Source organism: Mus caroli, chromosome 19 (genome assembly GCF_900094665.2).
Source record: "Mus caroli chromosome 19, CAROLI_EIJ_v1.1, whole genome shotgun sequence".
In the NCBI taxonomy this organism is placed as follows: Eukaryota; Metazoa; Chordata; class Mammalia; order Rodentia; family Muridae; genus Mus; species Mus caroli.
In genome coordinates, this window is record NC_034588.1 from 49,559,355 (window position 1) to 49,569,549 (window position 10,195).

Below are 10,195 nucleotides of genomic sequence, written 5' to 3' on the forward strand. Positions count from 1 at the left end.
CTGTATTTGCTGACTACAACTTCTGGCCCCCAGAATGTCCGCATTATTTCCACTAGTGTCCCACAGGCATTAACTCAGTCATGTGATCTCTCCCAATTATGAGAGGAGCCAAAAAAAAAAAAAAAAAATTAGTCCCTGGCTGAGCACACTTTTTCCACCAACAATTCTGTAGTTCCAGAGGTCAGACTGTTTCTGGCCCGCTGCCTGTTTTTTTTTTGTAAATAAAAGCGTCTTGAAACAGAGCCATGCTCATTCATTTGCGTATGATCTATGGCTGCTTTTACGCTATTACAGTGGAACTGAGGAGTTGCAACGGAAGCCATATGATCCTCCAATCCTAAACTATTTCCTATTTGGCACCTTTACGCAAAACAAAAATTGTCAACCTCTTGGCTGTAGTTTGTATCTTGACAGTCCTCCAAAGGCCTGTGCATTACAGGAACCAGTCTCTGGTACTCTTCGGAGGTAGTGATGCTCTTCGGAAATAGAGCCTAGTATAGGGAGCTACACTGGGAGGCTTGAAGGAGATATTGAGAGCCTTCCCTTCCCCTTCATTTCCTAGCAGGGGTGAAGTAAGGCAGCTCTTCCATCATGAGTCCCCAACGGGATGTACTTGTGTTACATTGGTCCCCCGTGACGGCCAAAATACCAAGGGTTGAACCCACTATAGCCATGAGCCAAAAGCAACCTTTCTTCCTTGAAATTGACTCGTCACAGGCTGCCCTCACAGAAAGCTGCCAACCATATCTTCTCTTCCCTATGAAGTCTGGTGCTTTTGCAACGGTCCTGCGCCATCCTAGGGCCCGCCACCTGGACGCTTATAAAGAAAGCCAACCTCACAGAAGGCAAAGAGAAAGTTGAAGAGAAGCCTGGTGACCTCATCTGAACCCGAAGCCAGCTGCCTCGAGCCTCTCCTTTAGTTGATCCAATACGTGTCCTTCTCCACTTAAACTGGGGTTTCCCGTCTCGTCACAAAGGGCTCTACGTGAAACCCCGCCCCCTGGCAACAGCAGGCGATGGACGTGCAACCCACACGTGACACTTGCCTGCAAGCTTTTCTGAGACGCGGATGGCTGAGAGCCAGCTCTAAATATTTCACGTCTCTGAGTTGATCAGGTTTCCCAAAGCAGGTGAGGCGAGAGTAAGAGACACAGGTTCAGAGAGGCAGCTGCTTGGTGATCCCGAAGTCCCCGGGATAAAACTTGGCCAGAGAAACAAAGGCAGAGATTTTTTTTTTTTTTTTTTTAGTCCAGCCTGTCCTGGAAAGGCACTGTCATCTCACGCAATGAAACATAATAAGCAGCCTCTCTTTTAGGCCAAGGCCTGGGAGCTCGCTGCAGGTGTACTGGCAGGGTATGGAGGGCTGGCAGAGGCCAGGTGGCTTTGTCCCCCTGGTGCCTCCTCCTTAGAAGCTGCTCATTACTGCAGGAGCTGGTGGTGTTATATAACAGAGGCTCAGCCTGATTCCACTAGAGTGAACAAGAGAGAGGAAAATACCCAAATAGCTTAAACACACCACAGACCGGGAGACTGTAGGGAGAACCCTTTAGATTTCGACCGACTATGCATTGAAGTCCTTGTGCGCTCCAGACGTCCTATGAGATGCTCCTTACAAACACTCGTCCATGGTAAGAGCCTTTTAGAGGAGAGCCAAGAGTAGGAATGCCTATGTTTGTAATAATTCCTGCCATTAGCCAGGCAGCTTCCTTTCATGATTCTCTAAGAGCTTAGCAAACATTTTCTGTGAAATAACTTCACCCCCTACCCTGTACACATACAGAGAAGGGTGGGGGGAGGGAGGGAGGGAGAGAGACAGAGAGAGACAGAGACAGAGACAGAGAGGCTATGCTTACATTTAAAGATCGCCCTCTGAATAAGCAGAGGGAGATGATACACACTCCCTTTTAATTAACCAACATATCCACCTGTAATTAAATGTCCCCTGAGACATGAAGAAGAGATTTAACCCTTTGTAAAAGCATGAGAACGCCGTGTAAAGAATGTAGTTTCTTCGCTAAGGTATGTAGGGCAAGAACGCTCTGAGAGATGAAGTAGGGAAACACAGAAGCCCTGGGTGTGTGGCTGTCTATGCCTGTATGAAGCTCATCAGACCCATCAAAGCCCCTCTGGGTCAACCCATGGGATCTCAGGTTAGAGGCACCTCAGAGGAAGTTTTCTTTGGGAAAATAAATAGCATCCAGAGGCAAAAAGAAAGTTTAAGCTATGGTCCTCTATGAGAAAAAACACAAGGCTGAATTGAGCTGAGCGTGAGGCAAGATTAGAAAAGCAAGTCAGATGCTGAGAGGGTCAGGCAGAATGCTCACGGACTACGTAAATGAGACAACCGCTTCTGGGAGGGAGTCGGTTTTTTTGTTTGCGGCTATAGGACAGACAGACCTGAAATACTCAGTGCAGGCCAGCAAGCTGCACACTCAAGTTAGAGCTGGCATTTCTGACTTCGGTCTGAAACTGATAAGAGTTAGCTAGCAAATTAGATTTTTAACTCCAGCAGAGTTTCTCAAGTGTTAGACAGAGTTCCTTCCTTTCCAAGAAATCTTAGTCTTTGCTCTAAAGGACTTCAGCTAACTAGGTGAAAATAATAATAATAATAATAATAATAATAATAATAATAATTAATAATAAAATTTAAAATATCACCAGCAAAACCAAACTGCTTTATTTAAAGTCAATGAATCTAAATTTAAAGTCAACGTACTGTATCTACAAAGTGCCTTCACAGAGGCGTTTAAACAAGTGTGACCACAACTCAGCCCAGTGCAGATGACTGACAGAAAACTGTGTGACATTTAAATGATTACTAAGTTACTGATTTACAGAGACTTGGAGCTAGAAAGGTACTCTGTAGATGGGGAATCTAATACTGAACAAGGACGAGAAGTAACAGTAGGAGAGAGAGAGAAAGAGAGAGAGAGAGAGAGAGAGAGAGAGAGGCTGTAGTATTTAAACTGCAGTTCTGAGTTTTTTTCAAACTCTGTATCTGGGCCTGGAGAACTCCAGTGTGCCAACCCCCCTGCAGCTTCTTCGATCAGATTTGGTTGGCTGTAAACAGGCACCATGTGCCTTTAAATGAGTACCAGCTAGATGACATTCTCATCATCCCAATATTTATTTCTTCAACAGCCTCACGAGGACGTTAGCGATAGTAGAGGGCTAAACACAACAACAGAACTCAAAGGTCTCCAACAGACTGGGAAGCAGATGTGGACCCAGAGCCTTGCCCTATTGTGTTGTTTCTGAACCGGCTACATCCATCCAGCAATTGCTCTGGGAATAATCCGTTGTGCCTCTGTCCATCTATTTAAAAACTGGGTGGCACCAAGACAGGGCTGTTCACTTTTTTATTTCTCGGGTTCAACATGGTGGACTCAGCTTATTTCTGATTTCCTGTGAATGAAATAACAGAGTTTGCTGTGCAGAACCATCTGGCCGTGCACAGCTTGTGTTGTTTGCCTTGACCCCACCCCCAACTCCCAGCATGCCTCTGAGGTCAGAATTCCCCTATGGCTGGGGTGCTTCCAGGATATGCTTAGAGCAGTACAAAACTTGGCAATAATAATAATATAATAATCCATTAGCGCATCATCAATGCAAAAACTCTTTCCACAAGAGAACAATTGCCAGGCCAGTCTGGTGCCTTTCAGTGGAAGCCAGGGTGTAGTTGAAGAGATCATCAGAGTCTAAGGCACAAAAAGACAATCTACACCACCCACTCCTACCCTCCAATTCGCCCTGTGCTTATTGCTCTGAAATCATGCTTTGCCATGTATAGGTGTTACTGCCCGGTTCTCCTCACCACAGAAAGAATAGCAACCAGGAAAACCTGTATCCTCAGCGGAGCAAGTGTCTGTGGAATTGACGAGGGTGTAGTGAACAGTTGCCCGGACACTTATGTGCTGCGTGCAGAATGTTTGGGGTGTTTGACGTGACCTAGCTCACTGTCTCATCACAAAGGCTTTAGGAGGCAGGTCCCACGACTGTTACCAGTTTTTAATGGAGGGTGAAGCAAAGAGAGGTTCAGCTAGAGACTCAGGTCCCTACACAAATACCATAGTATTCACATGGGAAGACAAATCTCGTTTGTCAGATTTTAACATCTTTCTGTAGTTGTATTTCGAGACAGGGTTTCTCTATGTATCCCTGGCTGTCCTGGAACTCACTCTGTAGATCAGGCTGGCCTTGATCTCAGAGATCTGCCCGCCTCTGCTGGAACTAAAGACTTGAGCCACCATGTCCAGCAGATTTTAATGTCTTTGAGATCGGGATGTCCCCTACAGTTGATGGCACATTACCATTACGTCATAACTGACCATGCAGCTTTGTGTCTTTCTTATCGATGCTGAAGATAATGATGCTCCTTATAGGCAATGGCCTCTTACACTGACCTGATATATGACAAGGAGGAGACCAGAGAGGACCAGTCTGGCTCTGAACCTCGTATTCTCAGGCTAAACAAGGGAATTTCCATCTGCCTTGGTGAGAAGGGTAGGAGAAAGAGGTTTTTAGATCAGAAAGCACAGCACATAAAACTTTTAAGACGACCTCACGACTTCCTTCCCTCTCAATGAATCATTATTGAGCTGAGTAGCCGGCTCAGGGGGTAAGAACATTTGATAAACAAGCATAAGGACCTAAGTTCAAATCCCCCAAACCCACATAAAAAGCCAGGTGTGGCTTCGTGGTCACCTGTAACCCTAGCAGTGGTAGACAGAGGCAGGAGGATTACTGGAGTTTTCCAGCTACCAGCCTGGCTGCAGGTTGCAGACTCTGCTCAAGAGACGCAGGTGGCACTCGATAGAGCAGGATACCGGCCATCCTCCTTTAGCTTGGCACGTGCATGCTCACAGCCCAAAGTCCAATAAGGTAAAAATAAGCACGTGAAACCAGGACCGTATTCAGTCAGTGCAGAAATTCAGCAGAGCCAAGACAGCCTAAGGCAGTTTTTAACCCTAACTGCTTTTCATAAAGATTTCATGCTAATTCCCGGTCCACTGCTTATAGAAATTCTGCCCCATTTACCCCTAGGATTAACCCACTCAGGGTAAGGCTATTATCCCACAACTGTCACAAATTTTCCTATACTTTGTACAACTAGGAATGGGGTTTACTTATTCATTGAGTTTGTTTACTATTGACCTGTCTTACTGCGTAGGTCAGGCTGGCCTTGAACTCATCTCAGTGGTCCAGAATGCCTTCTACTCTCCACCCTTTGCTTCGGCCTCCTGAGCACCAGCACAGGTGTGTGTGTGCCACACCCACCACCCAGGGTTGACCCACCCTTCTCTTTCTTATCGACTCAAGAGCAACAATATTTACCCAGCAGTAACTGTAAAGCAAAGGGTGAGTCAGAGGCTGGAGAAGGAGGGTCGGTTTTAATGTGTGTGTTGTTTAGAATTGTTTTGTTTTATATTGGTGTTGATAAGGAACTCTTAAAAAGAGAGGGGGAAAAAAAAAGCAGAAAAAAATGTGTAATTTTAGCCAATTTCTTATTCCTGGTTTTTCTATCAACAGCACATTGATGTTGTTGCCCGGGGAACCGATGGGAGTTTCTGGGGAACTAATCACCTCATTCCAGACCAAGCGGGTCACTGCACTCTGCATTTTCAACTCTGTGTTTAATGGGTAGCAAAGGCCATTCTTTGTAGCTCACCTGAGTCTCCCCAGAGTCTGAAACCTGAACCCCTACTCATTCCTGGGATTTCGCACTTCCTGCGAAAACCATCTGTCAGCCACAAGGGGGAAAACCCTGTAGCTGGCGCTGGGAGGGGAGAGGGAGGAAGAATGAGGTCACAAATCCCTGCAGGAGGCAATCGCAGCTCCATCCCACCGCTGCTGGAAAAACACAGCCCAATAAATTAAATGGGTTGTTTTTCCAGCCCTTTGACTTCACTCTTTAGCTCTTGGTGGCTGGAAGCAGCTTTCCCTCTTCCCACTCCTCCTAGCTTCTGCAAGTGCCAGGGTCTCCCCTCTTTCCCCTCCCCCAGTGTAGTTTAGTTCATCTGGACTTTGTTCTCTGCACCTGGAAAGTTCTTTTAATTATATGCGTTTTCCTTCCCCCTCCTCTCTTTGATAGAGACACCAGTTGCTAGGGAGAGGTGGATCCGTGAAGGCTACTAACCCAGACTGAATCCAGTATCTGAGAGACCTGCGTGATGCTGTAAGGCTCTTGAAGGAAAGATACATAGAGCATGGGTGAGGGGTGCCTTCCCAAGGGCCTTAGACTGGTGTGGGAAATATAAATGCTGAACAGCATGACCCATCTCCATCCCCATGCTGGAAGCCTGGTAGCCAGAATATATCCTCCACCCGAGAGCCCGGGATCATCACTAGCTCTTGAACAGAGGATAGCAGGAGCATTTCCTTTATAAATGTCATCAAGCAGAGCCAAGTACACTGGCACGTATCCTTAATCCCAGCACTGGGAAGGCAGAGGCAGGAGAGTCACAGCAAGCGTGAGGCCTGCCTGGTCCACATATGGAGTCCCTGGATAGTCAGAGCGCCACGGAAACCCTGTCTCAAACTCTAAATCAAACGGGCCAAGCAAAAAGTGGCCGGCAGAAAAGTAACTCAAGTCAGGATGGTGGAAGAAGGATCTCTGAGTGAGATTTGAAATCTCACCTGGATCTGAATCCCAGCCCTCAGCTTGCTAGCTGGCCTGCTGTAAGTGACCAGAGGAGACACTGTTTTCTCTTGCATGATTAGAATCATCATGCAAACTACGAACACTGTGAGAATTAAGATATGGCAGGTATGCCCAGTGCTTAAAACCTACAGGCATGGAGTGATGCTCTGCTCGGTGCCGGGATGGTGGCGGAGTGGAAAAACCGTGCCCTCGTCCCAAGGCAGCCTCTCTTGAGCCTGGCTATAGACTTGTTTTCTTTCCTACAACAAAAACGCAGACATTTCTTATTTCTCAGCACACCTTATCAACACAGCTTATCCACTTCTCAGGAAATTAGAGTTGCTTTGTTTCTTCTACCTGGAGACAAAGTACAATATCCTTTCAGGAACTGGGCTACGTAAGCCAATGTGGTTGATGCTATAAAGAGTTCATACGGGTTTCCTAGCCTTCCACACAGACTTGAAGAGGTTTCATTCCTTCCTGTCTGCTCTGTCTTGTGACGTTGTTTCCATTAAGGACACTATAGAAGTCATTGGCTCTGTCACTGCTACCATCAGTCCTTGCAGTTGCCGAGACACCTTTGAAAGGATCACTCATCCTTGTACACCTTCGTAAGAGATGTCTCCTAGCCTCTTTGAGACTCTGGTTGCCCGGTCCCCTGGGCCCTCCCTGCTCAGAACCGCAGCTATGCTGACAATGGCCACCCTAAGACTTCACAAGGGGCCTTAGCTGTGCTTGCTCCATTGTGCTAAGCTTGTCTCTCCTGGTTGCAAAGTCCCTGGTCTAAGGCGGTGGATAGAGCACAGGGTGACTTGTCAAATTGGAATTTTAGATAAACAACAAAAAACGGAGGCCTGTGTCTCAAGAGTTGAGTCTTGTGTTTATTTGATAAATCTGCAGCAGGCAGGCCAGACTCCCACCTGATATTTTTCACCAGCATACAGGTGAAGTCAGTTCTGGACGATACCATAAATGAAAACTGACCACAGCGACAGCAATAATGGCTGAGATTCCCGAAACAGCTACCACGATAAACACTTCACACCAATTAGGTCAGAGTTCAAACAAGCAAAGCTATCATGAACATGAACCTGCTGTTGGCAAAGCAAGACAGGACAAGACTGGTTTTTTAAGATTTACTTTATTTTTGGTTTGTGTGTATGTGTGTTTCTCTGTATAAGTATATATTAGACGTATGCAGGATGCCAGCAGAAGGTGTGTTATATGTTACATGTTTGTAGGTGACCATGGAAGCCAGAGGAGAGTGCTGGGTCCCCGGAAATATAATTGCAGGTGGTTTTGAGCCACCTGTTGTGGGTGGCAGGTAGCATAGTTTAAGGTCAGCGTGAGGCACTTTGAGACATATGGCCCAGCAAAGTCACTAACTATCCCTATGACCTTGGGATTTTTGTTTGGTTGGCTTTTTGATTCAGGGGGTGGGGGGAGTTGTTTGTTTGTTTGGTTTGGGTTTGGGTGTCTGTTTGTTGCTATGTACTCGTGAGTATAAGCAGAGACATTGGATTCCCATGGAACTGGAGTTACAGACAATTGTGAGGCATCCGATGTGGGTATTAGGAATTGAACTCAGACCTTCTGGAAGGTGGTATATTCTCTTAACGACCACGGAGCCATCTCTCCAGCTCAGACATTAGGTTTTGCATGCTCTCTCCTAATTTATAAAATGATGGTGATAATAGCTTTTTCCTCCTGGAATTACGGGTAAAGATTAAATGTGGGGGGTATACTCTGGGCCTGTCGTAGTGTTCAGCGCACACTAAATCCTCAGGCAACCATAGCGATAGTGGCGGTGGCAATGTAGAGGACAAGGCTCTTGTGAAAACCGAGACAGCCTCTTTGGCTTGAGTGGTTAGTCTAGCCGTCAAAGGTCAACAAGCTTGGCATGCAGGGGATTTCTTAGTTACCTTTCTGCTGGCTGTGACCTGATATGAGGCAATACCAGGAGGGAAACGTTAATTTTGTCTTGCGCTTTGCAGGGTGCAGTCCATCACAGCAGGGAAATCATGGCCGCAGATGCGAGGCAGTTGTCAATATCATCTCCACAGTCAGCAAGCAGAGAGTAGACAGGAAACACAGCCAGGCCATAAAACCTTCAAGCCTTCCTCAGTGGCCTGCTTTCTCCAGAGGAGTTCTGCTTCCTAATGGCTACGAACGCTTCCAAAAGAGCGCCACCAGCTGGGGACCAGCTGTTCCAACATGAGCCTGTGGGGGACATTTAACATTCAAGCACACGGGAGACTGCTAGGACAGAAGAAAGCAGAGCGCTTTCTTCAGATATGGTGAGCAGGATGTGATTTGTCGCTTCTGTCTGCACCGGTTTAACTCAAGAAATCGTCATCGCCAGAATTCAAATAAAACCTTCCGTTCTCACAGTTTGATTTTGGGGTGTTTGGTTGATTGGTTGGTTTTTGTTTGGTTGGTTTTTGCTGTTGTTGTTGTAATCTTGACTAAAGCAATTTCAGGTCTAAGATATAAGCTGAAATTTCAGCCATCAAATTGAAAGGCAAAAAGAACAAAAGGGAGATACTGGGTATATTCTGGCATTTGGTATCTGTGATGGCATATTATTTTCAAACTTAACATGAGACACATTTACCAGGGCACTGACATACTGAGAATCGGCCTATCCATCGAATAAAAATTTTGGTATTAAAACCTCCAAAACGTTCCAAAAGTTCCTCCCACTTCCTTCTCTCCCAGTGAAGGACGGGGGCACTGAACCAGGGGCACAGTCCTTGGGGGCTTTTTGCTACATCTGAGTTTCCGCTGAGGTTTCTGTTCTGAGCTAGGACTGTGGGAATGAAACCAGAGAGGGTGCCAGATGGCAGGGTGTGGGAAGTCCCAGGCTGGAAAAAGGATGGCCAAGATAAACAATCGACTGGAGGTCTGAAAAATGAATGGGTAAACATCCAGACCAAAGTCAACAGTCATGGAGAAGCCAACCCCAATGCCAAAGCCAGGGAGGTTTTGACATATGAGTTCAGCCCCAAGTACTTGAAAGAACTTGTGCGAATCTGATTCTGAGCCCCCCCCCCCCACACACACACACACTGCCTTTGAAGGGAGCTCAGGAGGGAGGAGGGGCACACAGCTCTTGTAACACTACAGAGAATGTTAGATTTTTACCATCGGAACTTTCTGTAAGATGAAAATTCCACAAATGACTGCAAGCAGGTTTATACTGAATAAGTAATTTTAATTGTATGTATGATAGTAGTCAGGTGTTTATGATTTTTTTAAAATCCACTTATGTGAGGGCTATGGATCGGATGCTCACAGGGGGAAGGTGGTGATGAACTGGTGGCTGGGGTTGGGCCATACGTGCATGAATATCTAGCTTAAAGAGTGTTAATCTCTCTAATTTTTAAGATCTATTTTATTTTTAATTAAATGTGTGTGGGAGGTTATGTGTTTGGGTGGGTGGGGGGTGTTATACTGATCCTCTGTAAGTAGAACTATAGGCACTTCTGAGCCACCTGATATGCGTGCTGGGATCCAGGCTCAGGTACACCTAATTGTTCTGATCCATATCTTGGC

The 10,195-nt window shown here is 46.2% G+C and overlaps 1 long non-coding RNA gene across 2 annotated transcripts; it reads left to right on the plus strand.

Moving 5' to 3' along the window:
• Positions 1–1,028: 1,028 nt before the first annotated feature.
• LOC110285893 lies at positions 1,029–9,014 on the plus strand. Of its 2 annotated transcripts, none has more exons than XR_002377092.2 (4): positions 1,029–1,130; positions 5,171–5,358; positions 6,092–6,175; positions 8,635–9,014. It is a non-coding gene; the product is annotated as an uncharacterized LOC110285893 (long non-coding RNA). The 2 variants fall into 2 exon arrangements; XR_002377091.2 differs by lacking the exon at positions 1,029–1,130 and adding an exon at positions 1,138–1,628.
• The last annotated feature ends 1,181 nt before the right edge of the window (positions 9,015–10,195 follow it).